The sequence below is a fragment of the Stenella coeruleoalba genome (assembly GCF_951394435.1).
Source record: "Stenella coeruleoalba genome assembly, chromosome: 14".
NCBI classification, from domain to species: domain Eukaryota; kingdom Metazoa; phylum Chordata; class Mammalia; order Artiodactyla; family Delphinidae; genus Stenella; species Stenella coeruleoalba.
In genome coordinates this window covers 73,062,389-73,071,951 of record NC_137160.1, presented here as the reverse complement: position 1 = coordinate 73,071,951, position 9,563 = coordinate 73,062,389, and positions in this window count along the sequence as shown.

Below are 9,563 nucleotides of genomic sequence, written 5' to 3'. Positions count from 1 at the left end.
GCACTGAGCCTGTAGTGAGAGGGTCCTGTATCGAACCGAACTCAGGTCCACTCGTCCAACGTGCAGCAAAGCCAATCTGCTGACACCAGGTTGTGGTGAAGGAACTACAGTGTTTATTGCAGGCCCCAAGCAACGGAGTGGAGACAAGCCTCAGATCCACTCCAGGTGGTTTCTTAAGGGGAAGGACAGAGAGGCTGAGATTAATCATTTCTGTGATGAATGGTAGTTTCGGGAGTCAAGGTGTCTCTGGTTTAGGGTTCTCTGGCCGGGTGGCCCATGGCTCAGGGGTCTGTGAACTCATCTTGCCCTGGAGAAGCACCCTGAGTTTGTGTGGTAATGGTATCTGTGATAGCAATTTTAGCACATTAACAACGTTATTGACAACAGCTGTTGTAGTCATCTGACGCTGGTTGATTAGTGTGAAGTTAGCACAGGGTTGAGGCCAGAGGGTATAAGAAAGGGGATAAAGTTTTGGATAGAGATTAATCACCAGCTCAGCAAGGGAGTTGGTTTAAGGAGGGCTCGGTTTGGGTCCTGGTGGTGCGGGGCCGGCTTTGGGCCGACGTGCCTCTGCGCGGGGAGCCCATGCTGTTAACCGTTGTGGCGCGGTGTGGAGAGCGGAGCTGCTGGGGGAGAAACGGAACAGAGGGATGAGGGCGGCGGCAAGAGCCCGCAGACAGTTTCAGAAGAGGTGCGGACAGCCCTCCGCAGAACGGGAAGGGCCGGGAAGCTGACCTGCCACTGCTGTGAGGTCTCTGGAGGGAAGAGGGGACGGGAACCTGACCAGCTGGAGACACCATCAAGTGGGCGCCCAACCGCGCGGGCTCTCGCGGCGCGCGGGTTCACGTGCAGGGGCGCGGGTGAGGGGCGCCGCGCGGCCGAGGGAGGCAGCCTCCAGCCTCCCCGCGCCAGCGCCGGCCTCGCCCTGGGCCCGCGGGCAGCGCCCCGGCGCCCGAACAACGACTCCCTCGCCAGCGGCTCTCCGGGCGCACACGCCTCCACGGGCCGCTGTTGGCGGGGCGGGCCTCCCGGGTCTGGGCACCTGGCCCAGGTGTGCGGGGTGGAGGAGCCGGGCCCCGCAGGGCCGACAGGCGCAGCTGCGGCCCGCTTTCCCCCACTGCGCAGGCGGGCGGGGCGTGAGGGGCAACAGGAGAAGGATCCCGCTAACAAGACGCAGAGACCGCTTCCCTGCCGCCCTGGGGTCTGGTGGACGGCGCCGCCTCCTGCTCCAGGTAAGCAACTAGCTCACACCTCTGCGGGGCCCTGGGCTCGGGTGCAAGCCGAGGGTGCGGGGAGCAGGCTGGGATTCCAGGCTTCTCCCCCGGAGCAGCCGCGTTTGACCCATCCCACCTGGGAGGCAGGCGAAGGGCGGCCTCTCCCTGAGTCGCTGACCCCACGAACAGGGGCAGTGGCGTTCAGGTGGCTCCACGACGCCTCCAGCGAGGTAGCCCTGGCTGCTGGCCCAGGTGAGGGTGAGGGGACAGGCACGTGGTTGAAGCTGTCTCTGGGCCTTTCCTCTAGGCAGTGGGGGACGGGGTGGGGGAGGGAGCTTTGAGGCTCAGAGGAGCCCGACCTGAGCCCCAGTCCCAGGTTGGGACGCCAGGCTGGGAACCCAGCTCTCCTGCTCCGGACTCTGGCCCCTCCTGTCTTGGTCGGGCCAGTCTGCCCTACCTGTTGAAAAGCCTCTGGGCCTTGAAGGGCCAGGCGGCCAGCTAGGGCCACAGCGCTTCTCCAGGGCAAAGGGCTGGGCCATCAGAGCCCGCCCGGCCGGGGAACGGGCCTGTTTTCCCAGCGGCCGCCCCAGCTGGGCGTCTGCTTAGATGGAGCTGGGAAGAACCTCAGCCTCGGGGTCATAGAGGGCCATACCGTCCTCCATTTCCGCTCAAGGTCCAGTCTGTGCGCTCCAGATCTTCTGGATACTCTCATGGGTTGGGGGTCTCCCTCTCCTGTGGGGGGACAGGAGGTGGGGAGAGTCAACCACCAACCTTTTGGCTTTGACGGGGAGCAGGCCTTCCTTAGTTGAAGCTTCTCCAGCTCAGAACTGAATGCTGAACTCTGCCCTGGGTCTCCTTGAACTAGAACTATGCAAGTAGGTCGCAGACATCATGTCGCTTTGTGCCCAGTGTGTGTTTCCTACGAATAAGGACAGTCACATTCACTTACACATCAGGGGGACAGTTACCAAAGTTGGGAAGCTTAACCGTGGTCTGCAGACGTCACTCACGATTTGCCAGTCCTCTCCATGCCCTTCACGGTGGTTCCAGGATCACACGTTGCATTTAGCTGAGGGGTCTCTTGTTTCTTTCATTCTAGGACGGTTTCTCATACTGAATTTATGGTGACATTGGCAGTTTTAAAGTGTCCAGCTGGTTAATTTTGTAGACTGTCCCTCTGTCCAGCTTTGTCTGATGGTTTCTCTGTGATAAAATGCGTGGTGTGTATTTTTGGGCGACGATAGTGTAGTGAAGTCCCTATTTTATACCTGACTTCGACTGTTAGTGCTTTATCTTTTCCTTAATTAAGATGAGGTTTATCATCTTTCTAAAATACCAATTTTTAAAAAAATTTATTTTATTTATTTATTTTTGGCTGCGTTGGGTCTTCGTTGCTGCGCACGGGCTTTCTCTAGTTGCGGTGAGCAGGGGCTACTCTTCATTGCGGTGCGCAGGCTTCTCATTGCGGTGGCTTCTCTTCTAAAATACCAATTTTTGACTACTGACCTTCAGTATTGTGGTTTTTAAATTAATTTGATAGTTTCCTTCTAATTTTTTTGGATTTAATTTGCTGTTTTTTTCCCCCCAGCTTCCTGGGATGAATGTTCATTGGTTTTTTTCAGTCTTTTTTCTAAGGAATGAATTTAAAGTTATGCATTTCTCTCTAAGCATGGTTTTAGCTTCATTTTGTAAATTTCAGTAGATTGTATTTTCATTATTACTCAGTTTTCTGAGTTCCATTATGCTTTCTCCTTTGACTTATCAGTTGTTTCAAAGAGTATTATTTATTTATTTTTGGCTGCGTTGGGTCTTTGTTGCTGTGCACGGGCTTTCTCTAGTTGCAGTGAGCAGGGTCTACTCTTCGTTGTGGAGCACAGGCTTCTCACTGTGGTGGCTTCTCTTGTTGCAGAGCATGGGCTCCAGGCGTGCGGGCTCAGTAGTTGTGGAATGTGGGCTCAGTAGTTGTGGCTCGTGGGCTCTAGAGCGCAGGCTCAGTAGTTGTGGTGCACGGGCTTAGTTGCTCCGCAGCATGTGGGATCTTCCTGGACCAGGGCTCGAACCTGTGTCCCCTGCATTGGCAGGTGGATTCTTAACCACTGCGCCACCAGGGAAGTCCCGAAAGAGTATTATTTTATTAAGACGGGGTTTCTGCAGTATTTTTTGTTATTGATTTTTTAAAAAATAGTGGTAAGATACACATAAAATTTACCATTTTAGATTGGCACAGCATTGTAAGTCTACTTCAATAAAAAAAAGTTATTAAAAAAAAAGATGAACTATCCTGTGCATGATGGCAAAGTGAGCTTTCTAAAATGCAGATCTGATCAGTACACCCACTTGCGCACTCTGAATTCCAATTTTAATAAATGACTTGCTCTTCTGCCAAAAAAAGACCATTTTAACCATTTTTCCTAAAAAAAAAAGAGTACAATTCAGTGGCATTTAGTACATATACAGAGTTGTATAACTATCACTGCTATCTAGTTCCTGAACATTTTCATCACCCCAGAAGGCAACTCTATACCCATTGCTATTGATTTCTTTTTTCTTCTTTTTCTTTTTTTTTTTTTTTGGCCATGCTATGGTGTGGCATGTGGGATCTTAGTTCCCTGAGCAGGGATCGAACCCATGCCCCCCTGCAGTGGTAGCGGATCCTTAACCACTGGACCGCCAGGGAAGTCCCCCACCGCTATTGAGTTTTGCCTTAATTGCATTGTAGTCTCAGAACATTGTCTGCATTATTTAAATTCTTTGAAATTGGTTGAGACTTGCATCATGGCCCCATGTCATTTTCTATAAAAACCGAATATTTTTTAAGAGATTCTTTTTTTCCCCATTGATACACATAGCTCTAGTTCATTTATTTTGATTGCTGTATGGTATTCCATTGTGTAAATATACTGTATTTAGGTAGTTTACAGTTTTTCTCTGTTATAAACCATGGTGCAGTGAACATTCTAGACTGTGTCTCCTTGTTCAAGTGTGAGATCTTCTGAGCATTTAAATGGAAGTGGGCTTGTTGGCCTCAGGCTGTTTGTCGCTTCGGCTTTACAGATATTTGCCAGATCTCCACCGTGGTTCCATCAGCACATAGCCTCCTAGCAGGGGAGGAGTGTCCATCCCTTGGTACCATCAGATTTGACCATTTTTCTTCAACCTGATTGTGATTTTAACTTACACCCCTGGTTGCTAGAGGAGTTGCCCATCTTTTCACTGTTGATTGGCCATTCTGGTTCCTGCTGTGAATTGCCATTTATGTCCTTTGTTTCTTCTATGGGTTATTCTTTTCCTTATTGATTTGTAATCGTCCCACGGGCATAGTTTGGCTGCTAATCACTTGCCAGCTGTAGAGTTGCAAAAAGACTCATAGTGTGTGACCTTTCACTTTTTTTTTTTTTTTTTTTTTTGCGGTATGCGGGACTCTCACTGCTGTGGCCTCTCCCGTTGCGGAGCACAGGCTCCAGACGCGCAGGCTCAGCGGCCATGGCTCACAGGCCCAGCCGCTCCGCGGCATGTGGGATCTTCCCGGACCAGGGCACGAACCCGTGTCCCCTGCATCGGCAGGCGGACTCTCAACCACTGCACCACCAGGGAAGCCCGACTTTCACTTTTTAAAGTGGTTTTACATTTTAATGTCCACTTTGAAAATTAAAAAAAAAACTTTCAGAAGTTTTATCTATACTCTGTAAACGTTTCAAATACACTTTTCATGATAAAAAGTGACAGTCCCCTCCTGGGGGGTAGTTTGGGTACATCTTTCCGGACCTTTTCCTGTGCATCTGCAAATAGCTCAGTTATGTATTTTTCCCCCAGAAATGGGATGAATGCTCTATGTATTATGCGGCCTTTACATCAAGTGACCTCTCTATACCTCTCCTTAGCAGAAAGATTTCTCCCCCTACACATATATACATACACACACACACACACACACACACACACACACACATCCTAGAGTTGCCCAGCACCAGAGAGAGGAGAGGTTGCTCGTGGGCCAGCCAGCTTGTCTATATTCCCGTTTTTAAAAGTTGTAATATATGCATAAGACGAAATTTACCGTTTTAACCATTTTTAAGCATACAGTTCAGTGACATTAAGTATATTTGAAACAGGAGGGAAGGGGGCAGGGCACCACCTTCAAAAGAATGACAGAGCCCTTGAAGATATGACATAAACTTGTCAGAATCAATTAGGTCCAAGATGGTGGAAGATTCGACTTCCGGTGGACCCTGAGCCTCATTACGCTCATTGTAATACATTAGCCTGTGCTAAACTACACACCCACTCGTGCCATGACAGTCCCGAGGCCCAGCATAAAAGGCCAAAAAGTGGGCAGTGGTGGTCCAGTTTCTGGACATCTCCACCCCTTCTCCAAAATAGTTGGAATAATCCTCCCACTCATTCGCCTATGAAATTACCCAGCCCATAAAAACTAACCACCCCATATTTTGGGCCCACACTCTGTCTGTGGAGTGTGTTTCTCCCAGGGCAGGTCTTGCCTTTTGAGACAGACCACATTCTGTCTATGAAATGTATATCTCTCTAAATAAATCCACTTCTTACCTATCACTTTGCCTCTTGCTGAATTCCTTCTATGCTGAGACATAAAGAACCTGAGCTTCATTAAGTCCTGAGACCAGGTGTGCGATCCTTTTTTTTTTTTTTGATTGTACGCGGGCCTCTCGCTGTTGTGGCCTCTCCCGCTGTGGAGCACAGGGTCTGGATGCGCAGGCTCAGCGGCCATGGCTCACGGGCCTAGCCGCTCTGAGGCATGTGGGATCTTCCAGGGCCGGGGCACGAACCCACATCCCTTGCATCGGCAGGCGGACTTTCAACCTCTGCGCCACCAGGGAAGCTCCAGGTGTGCGATCTTAATTAAAAGACAGTGGGTTCACATGCCGTGGGGCAACTAAGCCCATGTGCCACAACTACTGAAGCCCGCGCGCCTAGAGCCTGTGCTCTGCAACAAGAGAAGCCACCGCAATGAGAAGCCCGCGCACTGCAACGAAGAGTAGCCCCTGCTTACTGCAACTAGAGAAAGCCCATGCGCAGCAACGAAGACCCAACGCAGCCAAAAATAAATAAATTAAAATTTAAAAAGGGCAGTGGGTTCAAGTCCCAGCCCATGGGTTCAAATCCCAATCTGGGTTTTGGCTGGGTATGAGATCTGAGTTGTGAGGTTTCATATTCACATTGTTGGGCAACCATCACCACTATCCATCTGCAGAACTCTCTCTTCTTCCCAAACTGAAACTTTGTACCCATTTAACAATAAGTCCCCGTTTCTCCCTCTTCCAGCCCCTGGCAATCACTGTTCTACTCTCTGTCTCTATTAACTTGACTACTTTGGGGACCTCATGTAATCAGATCATACAATATTTGTCCTTTTGTGACTGCCTTATTTCACTTAGCGTAATGTCTTCAGTGTTCACTCATGTTGTAGTGTGTGTCAGAATTGCCTTCCTTTTTGGGGCTAAATAATATTTCATTGTATGGGTAGACCACATTTTGTTCATTCATTCATTGATGGACTTTTGGATTGTTTCTACCTTTTAGCTATTGTGAATAATACTGCTATGAACATGGATTGTATAAATATCTGTTTGACTCCCTACTTTCAGTTCTTTTGGTTGTATACCCAGAAGTGGAACTGCTGGATCATATAGTAATTCTGTTTTTACTTTTTTTGTTGTTTGTTTTTACTTTTTTGAGGAATACTGTTTTCCATAGTGACTACACCATTTTACATTCCTACCAACAATGCACAAGAGCTCCAGTTTCTCTACATCCTTGTCCACACTTGGTATTTTCTGTTTCTTGTTCCTTTGTTTGATGATAGCCATCGAGATGGGTGTGGAGTGGTCTGTCACTGTGGTTTTGATTTGCATTTCCTTAATGACTAAGGATGTTGATCATCTTTCCATGTGCTTATTGCTTTTTTGCATATCTTCTTTGGAGAAATGTCTATTTCAGTTCCTTTGCCTATTTTCCAGTTGGGTTTTTTGTAGTTGAATTGTAGGAGTTCTTTTTATTAATCCCTTATTAGATATGTGATTTGCAAATGTTTTCTCCCTTTCTGTGGGTTGCCTTCTTACTCTGTTGATGGTGTCTTTTGATGTACAAAAGTTTTTAATTTTGATGAAGTCCAATTTGTGTATTCTTTCGTTGCCTGTGCTTTTGGTGTTAAATCCATGAAGTTGTTGCCAAATCCAATGTCATGAAGATTTTTCCCCTATGTTTTCTTCTAAGAGTTTTATGGTGTTGACTCTTACACTTAGGACTTTGATCCATTTGGGGTTAATTTTTGTATCTGGTGTAAGGTTGAGGGTCCAACTTCATTCTTTCACCTGTGGATATTTAGTTTTCCCAGCACCACTGTTGAAAAGACTGCCTTTTCCCCATCGAATGGCTAGTTCCCCCAAAATGGCAAGTGGGGCCACCCTGTTGCCACTCTCTGTTTCAATCAAGAGTCACGTGTCCTTCCTGGCACAGGATGTGACACAGCCAGCGGTTCCCATGATGGTGGATGCCCTCACACAATGCACCTCTTTCATGGCCATGTGCTGTGCTGTGCTGTGTGGGACTCCAGGCCTGTAACTGGCCAGAGCCAGAACCCAACTCAGGTTCGGCTGCTTGTTGCTCAAAAGTCAATGTTCGAGAGACAGGGTTGGTGGGAAAAGATGCTTTATTCAGGAAGCCGGCAACCTGGGGAGATGGGGAACTAGTGTCCCCCAGAACCTTCTCGCCACTGCAAATCGGGAGCAAGAGCTTTTTTTTTTTTTTTTCTCTCTCGGTACGCGGGACTCTCACTGCTATGGCCTCTCCCGTTGCGGAGCACAGGCTCCGTACGTGCAGGCTCAGTGGCCATGGCTCATGGGCCCAGCCGCTCCACGGCATGTGGGATCTTCCCGGACCGGGGCACAAACCCGTGTCCCCTGCATCGGCAGGCGGACTCTCAACCGCTAGGCCACCAGGGAAGCCTGGAGCGAGAGCTTTTAAAGGAAAGCTTCCAGGGTGTGCGGTTGGGGACTGCGTTCAGAACAGCACTGTCAGCTCTGACGATCATCTTGAAATTGGTCATGCGGAGGTCTGGTCAGGGCCATCTTGATTGTTTCTTTGTTTTAATAGAATTATTTATTTTAAAATTTATTTTTGGCTGCATTGGGTCTTTGTTGCTGTGCGTGGGCTTTCTCTAGTTGCAGCGAGCGGGGACTACTCTTCGTTGCGGTGCACAGGCTTCTCATTGCGGTGGCTTCTCTTGTTGCGGAGCACAGGCTCTAGGTGCATGGGCTTCAGTAGTTGTGTCTCGCGGGCTCTAGAGCGCAGGCTCAGTAGTTGTGGCACACTGGCGTTGTTGCTCCGCGGCATGTGGGATATTCCCAGACCAGGGCTTGAACCCGTGTCCCCTGCATTGGCAGGTGGATTCTTAACCACTGTGCCACCAGGGAAGCCCCATCTTGATTGTTTTAAGCTCACTTCATCTTCAACTCCAGGGTTTGTTTGTTCCCATTTCCTTGAGACCAGTTCCTGGAATTGTGCAAGATGGAGCAACTTATGTCTTGGCTACAGTCTGGTCATCATGCAGTTAGCTTTTTCCCTCTCGTGGCGGTTTTAGTATCTGCAAGACCACTCAGGAATGTTCATCAGACACTGTTGTTTATGTATTTCAGGGAGGAACTAAAGATTCTGTGACTCTGTTGTCCTAATCATTAACTGCTTGAGCCTGTTCTTTTCGTGCTATAATGGGTTGAAACTTTTGGGGACTTTTGGATGGGATGGATGGATTTTGCATGTGGATGGAAGTGAATCTTTTGGGGCCGGAGGGATGACTGTGGCAGGCAGAATAATGGCCTCCCAAAGATGCCCACACCCTAATTCCTGGAATATGATACCTTACCTGAAAAAAGGGATTTTGCAGGTGTGATTAAGGGTATGGACCTTGAGAAGGGGAGAGTCCATACCTCCCCTTGTCCAGGTGGGCCAAATCTAACCACATAAATCCTTAAAGGCAGAGTACCTTTCCAGGCTGCAGGCGGAGGAGGGAGATGTGACTATGGAAGAATGGTCAGAGAGTTGCAGCATCACCGGCTTTGAAGATGGGGGAAGGGGGCCAGTAGCCAAGGAACGTGGGCAGCCTCTAGAAGTTAGAAAAGGCAAGGAAATGGATTGTCCCCTAGAGCCTCCAGAAAGGAACACAGCTCTACTGATGCCATGATTTTAGCCCAGTGAGACTAGTGTCGCACTCTGACCTCCAGAACTGTAGGATGATATTGGGTTGGCCACAGAGTTCGTTCAGGTTTTTTCATAAGCTGTTACGGAAAAACCTGAGTGAACTTTTTGGCCAACCCA